At 36.8% G+C, this 20,708-nt stretch overlaps 1 protein-coding gene across 3 annotated transcripts in view; it reads right to left on the bottom strand.

The window, feature by feature from the left end:
- sprt (PDZ domain-containing protein sprite) overlaps positions 1–20,169 on the bottom strand; it is a 74,449-nt gene extending 54,280 nt beyond the window's left edge. For 2 of the 3 annotated variants that reach the window (XR_003655773.1, XM_028302488.1), the window contains exon 1: positions 19,900–20,169. The gene's annotated coding sequence lies outside the window, so the exon portion shown is untranslated. The remainder of the gene's footprint in view (positions 1–19,899) is intronic. The other variant, XM_028302489.1, reaches the window with a different exon arrangement.
- Between the last annotated feature and the right edge of the window lie 539 nt (positions 20,170–20,708).

Here is a 20,708-nt window from a genome sequence, read left to right as displayed (position 1 = left end):
GATTACTCACACGACAGTAGGTAGAGCGAGGCTGCCATGGACCGTGCCCGTTGTATCATTTATATGGATTTTTATAAGATTTATTGTTTATATGGAAAAACGAAACGCTTCATTTGCTCATAGATAAGTACTTATATCGTCACTAGAGTCCACTATTTCTTAATTTATTTCACGTAGGCTGTTGAGAATAGGCAATTAAAATGTTTGTTCAAAAATCCAATCAACAATTTTCGAAACAGCTCTTCGAATATGGTTTCCTTCTCTCGTTTTCCTTTTCTCAGTTATTAAATAAAGCCAAGTCCATAGAGAAGCTCCATTTGTTTATGCAAATGAATGGTTTGAATCCTAAACTGAGCGCCCGACCCTTATCTCTAGTTAATTGATTACGAAGATAACATCAAAGCCGTCGTTTCTCCTTCTACGACTGAAAATATTTATTGCTATTCTTCAATAATATTCAATTATATCAAATGAACCATTATTCACATGTTTCATACATTCATCAACTTCGCGACCATCACAACTGCCGCTCTAGCAACAATTAGTTCCGCCACAGATTAGATAAGTTTCTTACAACATATTAATAATGACCATTGCTTGTGAGCATTTTGCCACAATAATTGCGACACCACTGTGGTCTCGTGGAGAACCCATAAAGTCTTGAGGAGTGACCGCATTTTCCGTTAAGATTATACGCCTGGGAGCAACTCTCCGTGCGACTAGACAGCGCGGGCGCATATTACGTCACACTGTGCTTATGATAAAGTATATTCTTTGACATTGGTGAGACGATTTCTCTTTAGCTTTGATACTCTTACTCAATCTTATCCGATCACACCTACTGGGCTGTACTCATGAACTAAAAGAGACTAAGAGCTGAAAAGTTACGAATTCCTATATTGTTTATTCATTAATTTCTCCCACAGCTGCTTATTTCTGGTGTTTTCAAAATGATGTTACTTTTTCTTTAGTATCACCATATTTTCAAAAGTTACCAAATGCAACTAAAACGTTTAAGTTAAGATGGTATTAACGGAATTTTAACTGAGGCAAGGGATCGCTCGAGAACCGGTCTGCTGCGGCTTTTTACTCTTTTCTCACCATAACAAACCGCGCCTGCGCCGGCGCAGTTGGTGAGATTCGCCCGCAGTTCGTTGGAATTTGGTAATTCAACCTTCGAAGTTATACTACGAGTATAGTCACTTCTGTAAGTGAACTGACTACTTAAGGAAGTAGTCTTTATAAGATCGTTGCTTCTAATACATACGTTACTTGTATTATGTAGTAATATTTTGTACAGCTTCATGTTACCGTTATCTTAAACTACTCGTATAAATTGTGAATACTAACTATGATTTCCTGCAATTACCTGCAATATAATTTCAAAGAACAACTTAAGTGCTTAATGTGTACCTATGTAACTTCCTAGTTTAATGTGTATTTCATGAACATTTTACTTTTATAGAAGAGAGGAGTAAACGTGCTCCCAGTAACACGGTCACCCATTGGGTAATCAAACTAATAATCAATCAATATGACAAGAAAATACCCTACTCAAAAAAAACTATGCGATTGGTTGAAATTCAGTATTTTTTCCAATCAAGTTTGCATCTTGAATCATCCTCGTCAAAAAATATCTTAAACAAAAAAAAATAGATCTAAGACTACTTCATAACTTTTGCGTCATAAAAAACAAATGAAACTTATGATCCATCGATTACAGGAGAAGCTGACAGATATAGTAAAGAATATCATATACTCCTGAAAGCGGTTAAATAGATCTAATGATTGAAACCGCTATTAATATTATGTTAGAATCTACCTAATTTGAACCATTCGCTCAAATTAGTGACGTTTATGCGTTATTCATGAGCTCGATCGATTGCGCTAGGAGATAGTAATTGAGGAAAATTGATAATACGGTATATTTAATTCGCCGATTCATACAAGAGGCGCCGAGATTATTCAAAATAGCGGAAGATTGAAAAGTTTGTTTGAAAACAAAGATTGTTTTCAATGTTGAAATACATTATGTGTTGTAAAGGAAAGATAACAAAACATCAAACTTAACAAAAGATGGCTGATTATTAGGTTATGATAACCCGTTACGGGAGCTCTAAGACACCGAAAATACCTACTACCTTAATATGTTTGCAGATTTGCAGTAAGTTGAAATAAAAAAATATCAAATATTAGTTTATTCTGTACTTTGGTCCTTTCCAGGGCGCTTATACCTACGTCCCCAAGCTTATTTCCCTACCACCACTTCGGTACAATACATGGGCTGGTACTGAGAAGAAGTGGCGGAAGAAACTCAGTCACCTTTGTCAAGCATTGGACATCACGTGATGGCCTAAGATTCGAGAGCCGGAAACAAACCCCAAAACAAATAATCATTATCTATACGAGTATACTGTGTGCTCGTAATGAATACAATAAATGTAAACTGTACAATATTTTGTTTCGAGAGCACTAATTATTGTGAAATCAATGGTACAATCGACTTGATTGAAGTAGATTGATTATTTAGTTCCAAATGAATCGCATGTTGTGATTGAGCTTGCACCGTTGTATCTGCTAACAAGTGATCACGCGTCGTGCTCTATTTAGGTTAGTTATTTCGACTTTCGACTCGGACTTGGGTTCGTTACCCTGGGGAACACAGCACTAAGTGGTAAATAAAATAAATAATAAATAAAAATAAAAATAAAATAAAAATCATTTATTATCAGACAAAAGCAGTCCATAGTTTGGTTAGTAACAATTTGAACTTAGAGACTATATTAGTAGAGTTAGTAACAATGTTCTTAGAAATATGTTAGTCGTACATCATGGGTTCTGTATATTGACTCTTTATCTATGGACGCTGTATAGCTTCACATGCCTAATGTGTAAGTCAACAAAGCGACCATAGACGGCTGAGTCCAGCCTCTCAGCAATCATTTTCAGGATTCCATTCCCACTTGTCCTCAGTCTTTGTAACACAGACGCAGTTGTTTTGCGCATAATTGAGTGAAAATCGTCAATGTGAGCATCCGCGAACATGCCCGAGGCACTACAGTACCGAGGTAGTCGAAATAGAGCCCTGAAAATGTTATTATATTGGACTCGTAGGGCACCAAGGGACCGCTGCGTAAAACTGGTCCACAGACCACTCGTGTAGAAACTTTGGCAGTAGGCTTTAAATAGGGTTAGTTTTACCTGCGCAGTACAACGAGCGAATCTGTGGGTCAGCACCCCGCCACGAATCGCCAAAATCAATCGGTAAAGAAAATGTTTTGTGATGTTTAAAAAAAGGTCATTTTTTTGTGACAGCTAAATTATAGCTCTATTTATCGAGAATACTTTCGTACAATGTTCTATGCAGTCAAGCACCGTTTTCGTCACGGATGCGCTGCGTCTACGCATTCGGTAGTTCCTGTAGCAGTTCTCAATAGTCCTCATCAGTATACTTTTCCGGTAGGAAGGACAGTTGCATTGCAACTCTACATTTTTGTGAAAGAATCTTTGGTTCCGTATTGCGAGCCTTATGAAAATTTAATGGCGCAGTTTCATGGAAAACATTGTTAACTTAGGTAATTTGGAACTATTCGAACATAATGTAAAGAAGTGTCAAAGGATGGAATGGAATTATTGGAATATCAAAAGATAACCATGACAAAAATAGCACAACCTTGTTCAATCGAATCATATAAAGAAATGACTGGAAAATAGAAAAATATCCAGTTGCGATGGGAATAAAAACACATGAGGCAACATTGTTGTGCTATTTATTGAACAGCGACCTCTTCCTCTGTCGTTTGCATTTAGATCACCTCCGAGCACAGCCATTCTATTGAGATTGAGATCCAAACTTGATCTATAAGCTTTATGACTGGGCAATATTCTCTAAAATTGATGAGATGAACGGACAATTTTAAGACTTGGAGATCCAATACTCATGATCCAATAGACTACACTGCCTATTTTAGGTAAGTATGTAAGTAATATGAGACTTTGAAAAATAAACATTATAAAATTCATTTATCTGAAAGAAATTAAAAAGTTGATGGATGAGGAATCATTGGGGTTGGGACAAAAATTGGCGGAAGTGTAATTTTACAGTAACCATTTAAGATGTTAGCTTCCTATCTAAGTAGCGATATTTAATCAACGCAACCATTACTTTCTAGATTGAAGACGAAAGAAAAATACAGGGTGGAGACGTAATGTAATGAAACCGTTTAAAAAGCAGATGAGAGCGCAGCGGGCGGCGGGCCCTGTCGCCGCGGATCGCTGGCTTATTACATGAAGCAATGGCGATTCCAGTAGTCAGCAAGTTCACCCAAGTGGATGAAATGTAAGTCATGTGCCGTGGTAAGTTATGGTATTTGAAAGGTTTATCATCATCGATATAAACGGATATTGCACTATCTACTTACATAGTAACAAGATGAATCTATGGTAGGTCAAACTGATAAACAATTTAAAAGCTGAACTTAATTTCAGACTGACAATAGTGACTGAGTTTTTCATGATGCTTCTTCTCAGCACTGGCCCATTTGTTACCCAGAAGCGGTGGTAGCGGATTAAAGTAATACTGGGACGTGTAAAAAAACTTTTTATGAGCTTACTTGCAAAATAATAAATGAACTTGAATTTGAACTTCTGATACTCAAGTTAGACAAAGGCGATAACCTTTACGCGATACCACCGAGACCGTTATGCGGTGATAACGCGGTGCACTGATACCATAACAGTTCCAATTCACCGGTGCGGGTGAATCTTAATGTCCAAAACTATCAGATTACAGAGTCCGGTGCTTTAATCTTGTCCTACAACTGCCCGAAACGGGTTATTCGGTAATTGTTTTATTTAATGTATAAAAATAAATGCTTTTATTTGATAATATTTTCGCCGCGCATTTAATTGGATTGAGAAGTGTTTTTGTCAGTAAGTTTGCTGAGACCGGTAACAAACCAAACTGCCATGCCTTGAGGCTGTTATTATAGAAACTTGATTCTATAGGCCAAAATTATGGCCTACCACCTGCAGAAAAGTGGTGAATGTGATTGATTTCAAATAATGATCTACTAGAAATTAGTTTCTTTTATCGTGGCTTCGTTTGAATAAAGTTCAATTTGTATAATCACAAACTTTGGCTGTTATTAGTTATCAATAGCCAGAAGGAATAACATGAATATTGGAACTACAACAAGTACGCTTTAGCTTTATTATATCTAGGTCTAGCATCGGACGTCATTTGGCAGAAACGAAGGAAAGAAACACTTATAAATAATTAATATCATATTACAAATTGATACAGACTGTTTACATATTTTTTAATACAATGTAAGCCAAGTCCTGTCGACCGGAGAAGCCTCTCCTCGGCAATAACGAGGTGATTTAATACAAGTTATCAATTACACCCGGTATGAGAGCCGTTTATCCTGGCTCCAGCAATATGCAGCCGTTAACATTATTTAAGCTAATCGATTAGTTACTGTCTTTAAGAGCTTGAAAAATATTGTATTTTTATGGCTAATTAATTTAATTTATTATACGTATACAATAAAATAAAGTTTCACGTCAGAATATTACTAACCGTTAAAGTTCTCTGTAACAGGATTTTTTCTGAGTTGTTTAAACATTTGCATTACATTCATTTAATACAATATTTAGTAATTTTTACATTAGTACAAAATTGGGTTGGACGTTTTAGGTAGCTGCAAGGTCGTTACCTCAACAATAAATAACAGGTTAAACGCTTCAACGTGCAATATTTCGTACCATAAACCCGCAGATATCCAACCAAAGTTTATAGTAAGACAAAACATACAGCGAGACGTTGAAACCGCTCTTGTGGCTAAAGTGGTGGTCGGTCAAGCGCACGCGCTGACCCGTGAAACTCTAGCTCTACGATGGGAAGCGGGATAGCTCGCGCGCGCGGGGCAAAGGGCGCAGGGCTGTACCGTACGTTAAATAAGCTAAAGGACGCATTTATTATAAAGAGTACCAAGGGTAGAGACTTTGTGGCCTTCACAATTAATAAGAATCATTTCGTTGGAGAGGATCCTTGAAAGTCGATAAGTTCTCCTATTTTAATCAAATTACCAATGATTGGAAACATTTTTTTGCATATAATACGAGTAAAAGCTTTTGGAAAAAGCTTTATCGAAAGCTAAAACTTTTAACTGCTTATAAATTCCACGCGAAAAAAACCGTCTCGACTCTAGAATTTAGGTACTATCGTTATGACAAAAAATAATAGTTTTATTTCGTCCCATACAAGGAGGCGATGTCATTTTTCTAGACTTGCCCTGGCCCCCATTGAAGAAATGTGTAAAGTTCAAGTAAAGTGACTGGTAGTCGGGAAGTGCAGATAAGTCAAGTGCGCGCGGCGAGCCGTGACCGCAGGTGCAGGGCGGCCGGGAGCATTGTGCGCCCGCGCCGCTCCCACGACGGCACACGAACTAGCTTCGACATGTCTTATGGCTTTAAAAGCCAAGAATTGGTACCAAAATAATCTTAAACAGGTTCAAGAGATCAGGCATATCCTGACTTTCCGACTGTAGAAAATTATTCCAATCTTCTAGCCGATCAAAGATTGAATTCAATCTCAACATTAGTCTGCCCTTTTCATAGGCCTCCAGGATTCTGAACAGCATGTTTTCCTCTTGATCGAGTACTTGAGACACTCAACTGGTTTCAGCAAGCAAACTGCATAACAACAAACCTCTTTAGGAATGTTACCGTACCTACCCTGTTTACACATGGCTTTTTAAAATTGGCAGACCATAGTTGATATCTACCACAATATGCGTTATAATTTTACGGCATCATGACGCTGATCTACTCGTATGAGACATGCTTTAGTTTCTTCTTTTTTTTTTTCAAAGTCCATTCGATCATTGACCACTGGTAAGTTACCCCTGTCTATGGCCTGTGTCCCAATTAAGGGCAAACCGATTTCACTTGACCAAATTGCGGTCAGTGAAAGGGTTAAAATAGCCGGACAATACTGGACGTTGAATAATCTTAATATTGAAACCGCGGCCCTCTGCACCGTGAATAATCTCTAATAACAGCGGCGGGTACATAAATTAAGATCGGTAACCCTAATCCCACGATATGTGATGGAAGATGAAACCGTGAAATGTGAGGTTGGAAGAATGCAATGTTTCAAGCTAACGTTTACGTAACAAGAACATTGTTTTCTGTAGAAATCTCATTTTGCTCACTCTGGTGAAGGTAAGATTTAATAATACGCTTTAAATAAATTATCACTTTAGAGTCATTTCGTGACAGTTGTACACAAATCCTCACCTTCCATTGTTTTATTTTTACAATGCGTTTCTGAAGATCTGCAAAAACTTGATAAGTATATTTAACTACGATTCAGTTCCATATTTTACTCTGGAAATAACCCTAATACATAGCAAAGAACAGTCTGCGCCGGCGCATCGAAGATTTAATTACACGTAACTATTAGATAATTCGCGTGAGACCGCTGCGAGGCGGCGTCCTAGTCTGTGCCTATTTCTAGAATAACTAGACAATTTAAATCTATAAGCGCACTTCTCGGAACGGGTAAACAGTAATGTCGAACGAATGCTCGCGTGATGTAGAGATTACGCGGGGGCAGATGCGGTAGCTCACTTGACCTTACCAAAAAAGGATGCTCACGAGTTCACGACCTCACGATCTCTATACGCTTATGATCCTAAATACCGTACAAATTCTTTAATAGAACTATGCATTTATCAATGTAATAATACATAGTGTGTTTCTAACAAAACATTACCTAAAACTCATAAGAGATGATAGTTTAAACTCTATTAAAGGGATTTTCATAAGACAACAAGTGATAAGATAAATTTTGGACGTGAATTCTTTTATTAAAATTGCATCTGCGTAAACAGTCATACATGACTACTTAACCCGGTACTCCGGAACATTACCTGCACCAAGTTTTTTTAAGGTGTACGATAGCCGTCAATTACGTTTACGTATCAATGTTTGTCAGCACTGTACAGGCGGTATCACATCGCAAAAAGCCGAAGAACGCCATTATCCGCTCCCGATCAGACGTGACAGGCCAGCTAATGCCTCTGCACATACGCACCCCTATTAGGTTTCGATTCAACATGGAACTACAAGAAAATAAAATGGAACATAAAGTAAAAAAAGTTTCTAACGCTCTATGATCATCTAGTGCAGTGGTTCTTAACCTTTAAGTCACGAGGGACCGTTTTACTAAATTTCTGTCTAGTCAGGGACCACTTTTTTTTTTCAAAATCCTATGAAAGGGGAGGTCAATTTCTCGCCCACTGTGCGCCGTTTGCATTGTGTTGACTCGACTCATCACGTCACGTCACTTGTTTATTACGATGTCTTCGTGGACCACTTGGAATGTCTCCAGGGACCACCAGTGGTCCGCGGACCACCGGTTAAGAACCACTGACTAGTGACTACTACTTTTAAAAACGACTACTGCTGCGAAAATGACTACTGCTTCCCATGTTTTATACATCACCGATGTTCAGTCGCTTTGTTGCTATCACACTTATTACTAGGTATCAACTGAAATAATCAACTAGACATATTGCATAGCACCTAGTATGGTTATGTAAACAGGCTAAAGAAACTTTACGTTTTTGTTGTTACATACACAGCCGTTAATGCAGTCATTAGCACATCAATCATATTACGTATTAGTTAAGTAAATAATAGAGAAGCTTTTCTTTTCTGAAACAAAAAAGCCTAATTAGTAGTATTACCTATCGATGTCTGTAGCGGGTTTTCAGATTAATTGTTCTTCAATATTTAGAGTATTGACAAAGACTACTTTTTATTTCGTTAATTATTAGATTATGCCTTACTTATACTAATACTGTGCACAACTAGTAGCATAATAAATACAAGCTTGCAAGCTCTCTAAAGAAGAAAATGTTCCATGCTTAATTTTATATAGAAAAATAGTTTGTCTTGTACAAAATCGGTACAACCGAGATTTTACTAAGGGTACCGTTCACCTACATCTTACTAGAGATACCGTACGTGAATTTATTAATCTTATCCGGCATACTTTTATGAATAAAAATAAATAAACAAGCCTTGAATATTTTAAATAGGCTATTTATCGAGACCGCATCTCGTCACCGGAGTAGGAAGCTCACGGCATTAAGCCCGCCTACTTACTTTAATCAGGAGTTTTCTAGCCGTCGAAAAGTATCCGACACGCACACAAACCAATTTTATTAATGAGAACTCGCGTCGTGTCAGTGCCCACAGGCTATGATGATAAAGTGTTGACCCCATAAGCTAGTTACATGACAAAATAAAAATTATAACGAAAAAGCTGTTATACTGAGTCCTATTTCGTTACTTAACTTACATCTATGGCTGATTCTACTGTTACAATAAAAAATTCGTTCAGCAATAAGAAAAAAGTGTCTTAAGAAAATACCTAACCATTGTACAGTCACGGAATGAAAAGGTTCGTCAGTTTTCAAATTGATTCCTTCAACGAATCGCGAGCACATAGTACCTTTTGAAACTATGTTACAGAATAATCTCGACTTAGGGAAAATAATCTTTAACTGTTCGTCAGTAAAGTTCAAAATTATTCAGATCAAAGTTGTTTGACGATTTATCTTGTCAAGAAGATTATTATGATTGATAAACTAAAACCTTCTTGTTGGTTCAACCTGCCATTATCTATTAAATAAAATAAAAACTACATTTTGTAACATTCCACTGCTGGGTTAGAAAAATAAACAAGCAAAACCTTATTCGTTAGCAAACGTCATATTTATTTAAATGTTAGCAGCACTGTTTCTTGCACTGTTATGTTGGCAGGTTTGACTCTTACAGTACCTAGTGCAAGCGAAAACCGACACTAAGGTGACGAACCTTTTCATTCTGCGACTGTACATGAATATTAAATATTATTGACTTGCTCTTGATCCGAACGACACCGTGGGAAGTAAGTGGTGCTGTGGACGGACACCACAAGGTGGGATAAATATTTTATTCACGTTCTAGAATCAAGGAAGTAAACTAATACCTATAGATTATTCTGTGCCTATAGTAGAAACATGGACATGTTTTAAATAAAATTATTCAATCGTCAAGAAAAGACTAAAGCAATTTTGTCGATCAATTAACTAGATAATTCTGTAGGTACGTGACGATTACATAACGCTTCGAGTATCACAACATAACGTAGGAAATTCATCAGCTATTCCGTTGGTAAACTGTTTTCCGCGACACGTATCCATCGCATAACATATTTGTAATTAATTGTTTATTACAACACTTTACATGGTGCAGTTTATACATCCGCCATCTAATGAGTCGGTATCCAGTTTCCATCGATTAGAGGGCGCTAGTGAGCCCTGGCGTCTAATGACGCGAGCGGCCCTAATGATGCCGCGCGTTTATGATGATGACTTCAGCTTTAATTGTCGGCTTTAAAAGCTGTGAAATATAACGGATTTTTAAAATGACACTCGAAGATTTGAACCAACAACTTAATGAACACTTTCTTTAAAACGAGTTTGTAATTCCCCGTCTAAAAAAAATTTAGAAAGACGAGAAATTAACCTTTAAAAGACCTCAAAGTTTTTGTCTCTAAACAGATGGCCTGTGAAATGTATATTAGACTACATATTATTTCAAGAAACAAACAGAAACAGTAATGATGAGGCAAGTGAATTTCGCACAGTATTTTACATTTCTTCACAAAGTTATTCCTACTTTGCATAAGAATAATAAAAACTGCACCTGGCCTAACATGCCAGAGCAGTGACGCGCTCCCATGCTTTCGCTTACAAAAAGATTTGTTGCAAACAAATTACCGACATCAAAGTATCGCGTTACCGTGACGACGCGTATTAAAGTTTCGAGTATTATAATATTTTTGAGTGGCCAAACATTTATTTGTCGAGTCCCTCGAGTTCACTCCCCTCGGGCTTTTGTTTGGCGCGAGTTAGATAAATGAGTCCCATGGATGCGGAGACCGGTAGCGCCGGAACGCATCTATTGTGATGGAACTGGTTTGGGAAATGTAAGCAAATAATTCTTATATTCTTCCATTCTAATGGACTCGTCTTTGGTGATAATTCTATAGAGCCCCTGATGACGTTATTCAAGCGAATAGGATTATGCTATAAATCTGACGGGGACTGTTGCTCTTTGGATTGAGCTTTACTTTGATTAAAACTTTACAAAAGACAAGTAGTTAGGCTTTTTTATGCTTTTGTACGATATTTAAACATGTAAGCTGTCTAATGAATCTAGAAGCCAAGTTCCAGCCAAGAGATACCTATTTATCACCTACTTGTAGAGCCGCGCTTCCGGCTGTTTAATTAAGTATTTTATCCTACGAGATCATATTAATTTTATAAGTGACTGATAAAAGTCAAAAAACTAACCAAACCCAAAAAAAGATTTCAATTTTTACATTCATGTGAAAAAGTGACAACTTATTTTAACGCAAAAAATAGTAAAAAGACATTTCACCGTTTGACAAATAGTTCCATTATCAACTGTCAATAATATATTTTTTGCATCACAACAGATGTCATCGAGTCGATCGATTTTTCAATCTGTATGGAGTCAATTAAATGTCCGCTTCCGTAGAACCCGGGATTACGCCGCCGGGTTAAGGGGATCGGGAATTCGGGACATGACGGGCGCTTTGTGCGACTACCCCCGTAACGGCTGTCACCTGCGCCTGTGACATAACTGTAGACTGTAGCGTCACTGGGGCTTTGTGACGCAAGTCATAAACAAAACGAGTCATAAATAAATCACGGAATCAAATTGAATAAAAAGGTCAAGAAATTATTGAGTTAGTTAACAAGAAAAAGAAATTTATTTATTTATTTATTTATTGAAAAAGATACACCAACGACTACCATCACTTATTTTATGCCTCAATATTTATAGGTTCAAAGTTTTAGAAAGTATCTAAATGTGTGTAACTAGAAGTCTTGCAATAACAGTTTGGAAAAATTATAGCAATGATTTTTTCGATGTAATTTAGTTGATCTGTTACACATCCTCCACTTTGTGTTGCGTAACATTAATCACACTGGGCGTCCGCTGGCTCATGTGCTTCACACCACGCGCTCCGTTATAACGGATGCGCGCAACAATAGTTTGTTACAGTTTATTTATATCGCGACGTAAACGTCACTCACGCTGCGCGGGGGCACTCGCTTTGTGATGTGATGTACAATAACAATATCAAACATAACTGCACCGGCTTTATGATACGCAATAACTTGAGACATTAAGTTGATCGAACGCGCTATTCATTGACGAATGGGTACGGCTTTATGATGGTGTACCGGTAATCGTAAATTCGCTACGTATTTGATCGTCAAAAAGTTTATGACTCTTACTTTTACGAGAGGTTGTAGTGCTATAGATTATTATGTAAGCGATAAACTTTTAATTAACGACAATTGATACATACTTGCAGTTGCAGAAGTAAACATGCTGAGTATTAATTAATTAATCCAACGTAACACTTGTAGACCCAGACGACAATGCCTATACGTTGAGATATTTTTTAAAAGAATTACGTACCAATGTTCTTGTGACAAGGCAGTCCATAAATTTACTCAGTTGACAGATAACCCGTTTAAAGTTTTTATTTTCTTAGAATGCGTCAAATTAAAATCTGATTTATCATCTCATGGTTAATTGTGCGCACAAAAACACAGCCAGAGTCACGGCGGATCCAATTTCACCATTGTTTACTATTGTTTGCCAAAACAAACAAGCATAAAGCGGGCGAAACACTAAGGCCTCAGCCTCGAACTTAGCGGGCAGCGGGGCGGGAGCGGCGGCGGCGCTGGAGCGGGGCGGGCAACGCAGACCCGTTCTCGAAACAAGCGGGCAGCTCGCGCGGCGCTTTAGCGGCGAAGTGTTGTGTTCGGGGTTGTGTTGTCGAGATATTTGTTTTTATTCGCAAACGAAATGTCTGAACAACGGCGACAATTTTATTTCGATTCAAATTTATTCCTAACCCTCGATTTATTGTGGGCAAAAGAAGGAGTGCGCTCCCCGCTCGATGCCCGCTCCCTCGCCGCTGCCCGCTCGTTGCCCGCTGCCGCCCCGCTGCCGCGCCGCTGTTTTCGAGAACCGGTCCATTTGATTTTACGCATAAGATCCTGCCGCTCCCGCGCCGCCGCCGCGCCGCCGCCCCGCTGCCCGCTAAGTTCGAGGCTGAGGCCGCAAACGTAATCGGATCTTGCGAAACGAACGCGTGCGCGATCCATTGTCCGATCGATAGTCGGGAGGCAGTACATTTGAATGAATTTGGCGAATCATGCACGACTCGCCCACTAATGATTGAATCGATTAAATATACGTATCGATCTGCGCTTTAACATCACATTGTATAACACCAAAGTAGTGTCAATTATTAAAATATTACTTTGAGATAATTTTGATTCGCATTTTTTAAATGTTCGCACTTATCGTGCACCAAACAAAATAAATAAAGGTTTAGTAATTTACTTGAAAATCATATCACTATAATTATTCAATGAAATTCGGTAATTTGTCTGCACCTTTGCTATGCAGAAATAATTGTTCTGCGCCTCCGTAAAAGAGCTTTTGCTTATTTTTATCATTTTCCTTCTCAAATAAGATTCAAATTGAATTGGCCTTGCCCTGGACTACTGCTTGCTGTCGCCGAACTTCTGTACAATTAAACCTAACATTATTTAGGTATGTGAACACGAACAAAACGCGAGCCCTCCTGCTATGCTATTCGGATTATAGCAACCCACCTGTTAATCCTTACGAATTAGCAGTTTACAAAAATAAACCCTCCACAACACTGTTACAGCTTACTTTCATTTGCAATATAAAAAGCAGAAGGATGAAAATAATTATAGCGCCCTGTGATGATAATAACAGCGGTTATTTCCTGCCCGAGGGGTGCGTCGGAAGCGCGAGGGCAGGCTGTTGTTATGAATGGGACTCGCGAGTTAATTAAGGCAAGGGTTCCAAATTACCGATTATCAAAAGCTCTACTTTGAAGGGGCGGTTGTGATAGCTTATTGTGTTACATTATTTGATATTATCGAACGGATTTCAATTGATTAATTTGGTCAATGAAAAAAAAACTTTCCTAAGTGCAATAGATAAATGACAAAAGTATGTAGGGTAAACCGTATAGCTATTGCCCACTTAAAGATTTCAAACACATTGAGATGAAAAATTAAAGAAAGTATTTTAATTATCGACCATTTATGACTTTTTTCTTATAACTCAATAAACTGTTAAACAGAATATTAACAGTTTTTAGTTAAAACTTACGTAACTTAGAAAATATTGAAATAAATTTAAAATCCTCCAAAAAGTACAGTCATTGCCCATTACTTACACTAATTGCCCACATCAAAGCACAGTAATTGCCCAGTATCTTAAAACAAAATAATTAATTTTAAAATGACAAAATAGGCTTTAAATAAACAAAACAATACATTAAACTTAAATTGTAGTAGTACTGTCTTCAAAATTTCAAAATAATTTCAAAATAAATTGCGTTTGGCCTTATTAACATATTATTATAATCAAATATTTCTTGAGCTGATGTTGATGAGTCAGAATCGGTAGAGACAGAATCATCTACTTCAAAACTTAGATGACGCAAATATTTGAATTTTATATGTATTTATTTTTTTATCTTCTTTAATATCAGTTCAAGTGGTTGCTCAGAATGTTCGATTAGCTGTTGGTTATTTTTCCATAAAGTTGTATCTATTTCCTTACAATTAACATTTTCACTAATAGATTTAACGTAGGATTTTCATTTTTTGTATTTGCGTTTGAATTTTTATCAATTTTTTCAATCCAAACCATATTTTTTAGCAATTTATCTTGTAGATAAATTGTTGGATACATGTCTTGTACAGCTTCGATCGCTTTTTGCAAATTTTCTATGCTATATTGAACTTTTGGAGTCTTTGGCATACTGAAAATGAAACATTAAAAGCCATTTCAATATTTATGCCTGTAAATTGCAAAACAAGTCTAGCAATGAGCAACTTAAACACTGCTACTGCATGGTGGCAACACTCTAATAATAATTGCTCTGGGCAATAACTATACATTAACATATGGCAATAACTGAAATGATGGTGGGCAATAACTAAAAATATACAGATTTACGTGCAGTGATTACCCACCGTTAAAATGACCGTTAGAAATAAAATTTTATCAGTTATTTTCATTGATAATGGAGAAAACACTTATAATTTCATCATGACTATACACCATTAGTTGAATATTAAATAACTTGCAAAAAAAATGTAACCTCTAAGCAACTAATTCCTTAGTAAAATTGTTAAAGTCTTTACCTGTTTGAGTAACATTTTCACCCGTCTTGACAAAATCCGCCATAAATGGTTTTTTTAGTGTTTCCTATTGTAAATTTTAAATATACTGTACATTGATCTCGGAGCCATCTACTTAATAAATTTAAATTTAACTAGAGTGATTCAAAGTCAGCACCTGACAATATTATTCTTAAAGCGGGCAATCACTACCAGTGGGCAATCACTCTCTGGTTTACCCTAGATAAAATGTATTAAAATAATTGTGTAATTAAATATGTAATTGCTCAGACCTCGTAAATTGTATATTGAATAATTGCATTAATAATATTTACATAATAACACAAACATATTTGTTCCAGTTATTTTACTCCAACTGCGTAAATGTTTGTTTCGCGTCGCGACGCGTCTGACGCGTTGATATCTTTTGTTCGGGCGGAGTTCTGCGAACATTTAACAGTATGTAAATAAGTTTCTATTTATCTCAAGTGCATGTGCTTTAGCAATAAGATTATACAAGAGTGATTACAAGAACAAAATATATTCAAAAAACATAAACATTCATCGCTTTTTAATGAGGGTTTTCGCGATTGAAAAATCCGCCAGATGGCAATACGTCGGTCGGTCCTAATGCTGCATGATTGGTTATTTTTGACATGACATTGACAGATATGTCAAAATCCACCAATCACGCAATCACGCAGCATTTGGATCTCGCGTCTACGTATTGCCATCTGGCGGATTTTTCAATCGCGAAAACCCTCATTGAATAAGCACTTTAATTTGTTTTCATACAAAAGTCGTCCCACTTACATACATATTTTTTACCAAAAATGGGAATGTTAATGAAAGATCGTAAACGACATAATCTCTATTAATTTCGCAGTTAACTTTCTCCCAAAACGAAGTAATTAAATGTGTCCGGTTAATGAACACGAGCACAATCGAAACGAAAGCCGTAAGTTTGTTTGTTCGTTTGTAATTACGCGTTCATTTTCAATACAATTGCGGGTATCCAGACAGAGGAACAAGAACTCTATCCATAGACAATGGGAGGCTATTGAACGGAGCCGCCATAAAAAGGTGGAATGTATGACTGAGCCGCTTTGATCTTCATTAGGTGAGTAGTCAAAGATTTTACTGATAAGTTCATTATTGAATTCTGATTTGTTTTTTTTGCAAGAATATTTCAGAGCAAGACAAAAACTATTTGATTCTAAATAAACTAAAGCCGCACTAGCGATGAATCGGCATAATATGACTTTATTAATTTATTACTAAAACATACGTAGGTAAATGAAAGAATATGAAAAGAAATTAATATATTATTATTTTCAGTATTAGACATTTAGACCCTCAAAATAAATAAACCTATGCCCGTTTTCACCATCAATCCCTAATTTTAAGTGACCCCTATGTAAACAAAATTCCTGTTATTTGTTACCATAGTGGTCACTTAAAAATTAGGGATTGATGATGAAAACGGGCACTACTCTCATATCTATGAATGGTACTGTTTCACTGATTTCTTATTTATTATTATTGCGCTAACAAACGGCGCCTAATGTAGTCTCATTCAGAAGCTAACACTATTAATTAATGTCAGTGTGCAAGCTTTTCTGACTTCCGACCCTCACAAAAACAAGCCATTTCTACGGTGTTATTAACGAGCCCAGTGTCGTACAAGCTGACACGTTATCGGCTCTTACGCATTAGGAAGACGAGCGCAAAAACTGGGAGCGATCTTGAAAAACAATACTCGCGTGCGCCGCGCAGGCTTTCACAGATCGCACGGGATGTCTAGTGATGTGCGATGGTGAAACAAATAACGACATAAATTGTATAGAATATAGATTACATTGTACTGTACTTCTGTAAGTAGGAATGACTTGTGACTATTGCAAGAGAACAAACTTTTCTCTTGCCGATCATTGAAAACTTAAAAAATTCACACTGCATTGCAATGGAAAAATAAACGCGTAGCATTTTATTTTGATTTACATAATTATTTTATTATTACAAAATATAATAGTAAATCCAAACAATCCGAGAGAAACCTGGAAGAGGGAGACATTTTCCCATATCATAAAATAAATCCTAATAGTGAACTGTGTAATAATTTGTAGGTACTACTTATTCAGACCACAGGTTCATACTGACTCCTGCTATAAATAAGTGCCAATATTTTCTTTACGGCATAATAAACTTTGTTAAGAATGTTTTACCCAAACTAAATAAATATTTATATAAATCATTAAAATCGATATCGATAAACATGCGAGCTAAGCTAGTTAGTTCAGTTCGTAGGATGGCGGGGCCATGGGAGAAGCCGCGCTCATTGCGCCCACACACGCTAGCCCAACCAGCGCAAGCTAGTAAAACCACAGAATAAATACTGTAAAACTTAGCAGATTAACATTATAACTTATTGACTATTCTATCTGATTTACTGTAATATACGTAAGTATGACTAAAAGACATAGGGGTAGTAAAAAAATCCCACCTGCTTTTACCAATTTTGTCGTGTCGTGATACTATTTTAAACGTATCTTTCTTTAATTCTAATTCTTAGTATTTAGTGGCCCATTGTCTTTTTCAATACCATAAGTTTTTGACTACCTATAATTTTCTATATATTTTTTTAATATTATTTTCTTTTTATTAATCGACGATAGAAACCTATATTATTCTACAATCTCATACTAATATGCAACACATAGGTTATTATGACTACCTACCTACATAGAAACATTTATTTGAAAACTGGCTGACTCTGGGAAGACTGGCTGCTCGTAATAGGCTACTATCATGTCAAGAAAGGTCTGGCAATCACTGAGTGTCAGCTTATACTGAATTACGAGCAGTAAATTGCCTCATTAGCCTGTCCGAAGCTGCGTCAGTCCAGCGCACAGCGACGCTGCGCGCGCGCCGCACTTTCCCTCCTCGTGCAAGTTATCTTGCATCTATTCTAAATTATACCTAGCAGGAAACAGTTTTATTGATTCGTTACATATACACTTAAAAGGTATATTACCTTGATAATTATCCATACATAACTACTTCGAAAAGTATGACTTGGAAATTGAGCGACTCACGAACGATCAAATTTCTATTAGTTAGAAGGCAATCTTTATTAGGGCAGTTTTTAATACGAGATAATGTGATTTTGAAATCACAAACATAATGTTGTTCAAATTCATTTCAGGCACGTATGTATACAATGGTCGTTACACAATGTAACATACACTTAAAACAAATATTACTACTTTATTTTCATAAACGATAGCTTGACAATGGTTTATTATGTGTCAACTTTACTGTTATGTGATTTTTGTTTGGAGTCTCACAATCTGTACACGAAACTATGTTTATTACTTGCGCATTTTTTAGAATAATAATGAAATTCGCATGAAAAACCTCGACGAATTATTGTACATAATTTGTTATTAGAATAGAATAGAATAGAATAGAATAATCTTTATTGCCCAAAACTGTGTATGTGTATTTTATAAAATCATCCACTTATACTTACTTTTGATGTAGTTAGACGATCTTTACTAATAAATCTTACATTTTACTGTATGAGAGAGAGATAAAATAACATGAATGAATTTAAATCCTTTCACAATGTTCGGGATTCGGGAAGACACTGTAAAGTTAGTACTAAGTATAGGAAAAAAAAACATGTTGAAATTATATTATGGTAATATCTGTCCTTGAAGTTAAACGAAACCGGTCTGAACGTGGTTTTGGAAGAGTTATGTACGCGTGCGTATAAATCTCGTTGGTACCTACCTACATACCGAACTACTTCTCTTATCAACTGATTTACTAATAGGTGCAAATAAGCAGCCATCCCTACTCTTGGCTTAAAGTTTATATCAAGGAATATTATTATGATTTTTACTTGCAAATAAATGTAGTCATAAACTGTTGATTATACGCACGTAAACTGGTGTTCATTATGCGGTTAAAATAAAAAACAAAACGTTAGTTATGCACTCATTACTTACTAGTAAAAGAACAAGTACCTAATTATTTACTTATCGTTTAATTATAATTTAATATGCACAGTATGCTTTAGTCTAGCATTTTAGATTGCCAACCCTGAATATTTAAAGTAAAACTGTCATTATAATACCGTATCAGTACGAGTAATCTTCACGCCAGACTCCGGCGCACGCAGCGCGATAGAAACTCATCAAACAAAATTAATAGTAACCACCAGGTTTATTGTCTATGCGCAGTTAGTGCCACAACAATGCGGGTAGCCGTGGATTCACGAAATTGACTGTGACTGGGAGAAGACGTGAATCATACGGTCACGCTTCGTAATATGCACAAAACACCTACCTACTTAACTTTCTTGTTGTATATGATATGCATATAAATATTGGCGGTAGTTCAACTATTGAATATTTTCGTAGGTACACACCTAACGATAATATGATAAAAGTATGTAAATAAAAAATTACGTTAATGAGAAAAAAACTATCACAGGAACTCACAACTACCTGCAAGTTTAAATTAAAACTTTTAATAAAAATAAATGACTTACGACAAAAACAAATAAAAATAAATCCTTCCGCCGCTGAACTCAAACACACATCACATCGTCACAAACACTGTGTTATTGCACAAATATCCGACTGCACTTATTCAAAGGTTAACGTCTGTCTCGGCGCGAACGAAGCGCGGGGAAGCGCTCTGAAGCGACCGACCGCGACGGGGCTTGGCGCCAGACTGGACTACGCTTAGCTGAGCGGGAGCGGCGACGGCGATGCCGCTGCTCGGTCGGTGCTACGCGTAGGAGCTCGTAGCTCCTGCGAGGGCAAGGAGGCGGGAACTCGTGGCCGTTTGCTTTATTGCACTTTACAGTGTAGTTCAGGAGAGAGGGTGCAAATCAATAACTCCGAATTTAACGCGTGGGTAAATGAAAAACTACAGTCCACTCTGGAAATGAAAAAAATACTAAAGTTTGTTTTCCCAATCCAGATGGTAAAATCTTACAGTTGCAAACATTTCAATATTGAAGAATTAACTACTCACACGGAAAATAAATGCAGACACATGCACTAGAGTTGCTACATGCCACAGATTTCCATTATTTTATATTACAATGAGAACCTACTTAAAAATGAAGAACCTTTTATGATTTTAGTGCATCCCCTAAGCTAAAGGTGACTGTAGTGTATAGACATTTGTCTCGAGCGCATACGTCACAGCCTAGTCGGCGGTGGGGGCATTCGGCGTCCGACCGTGGTGCGGGCAGGTCGTGCTGTGTGCGTAGGCGAGCCAAATAATAATCTAATGGCGGAGATAAAGGTGTACAATACAATGGCGACGAGGATTAAAAAGGAGTGTATA

This window comes from Ostrinia furnacalis, unplaced genomic scaffold (genome assembly GCF_004193835.3).
Source record: "Ostrinia furnacalis isolate ACB-3 unplaced genomic scaffold, ASM419383v2 OfSCF1130, whole genome shotgun sequence".
Taxonomy (NCBI): domain Eukaryota; kingdom Metazoa; phylum Arthropoda; class Insecta; order Lepidoptera; family Crambidae; genus Ostrinia; species Ostrinia furnacalis.
This window is presented reverse-complemented; position numbering and strand designations above follow the sequence as displayed.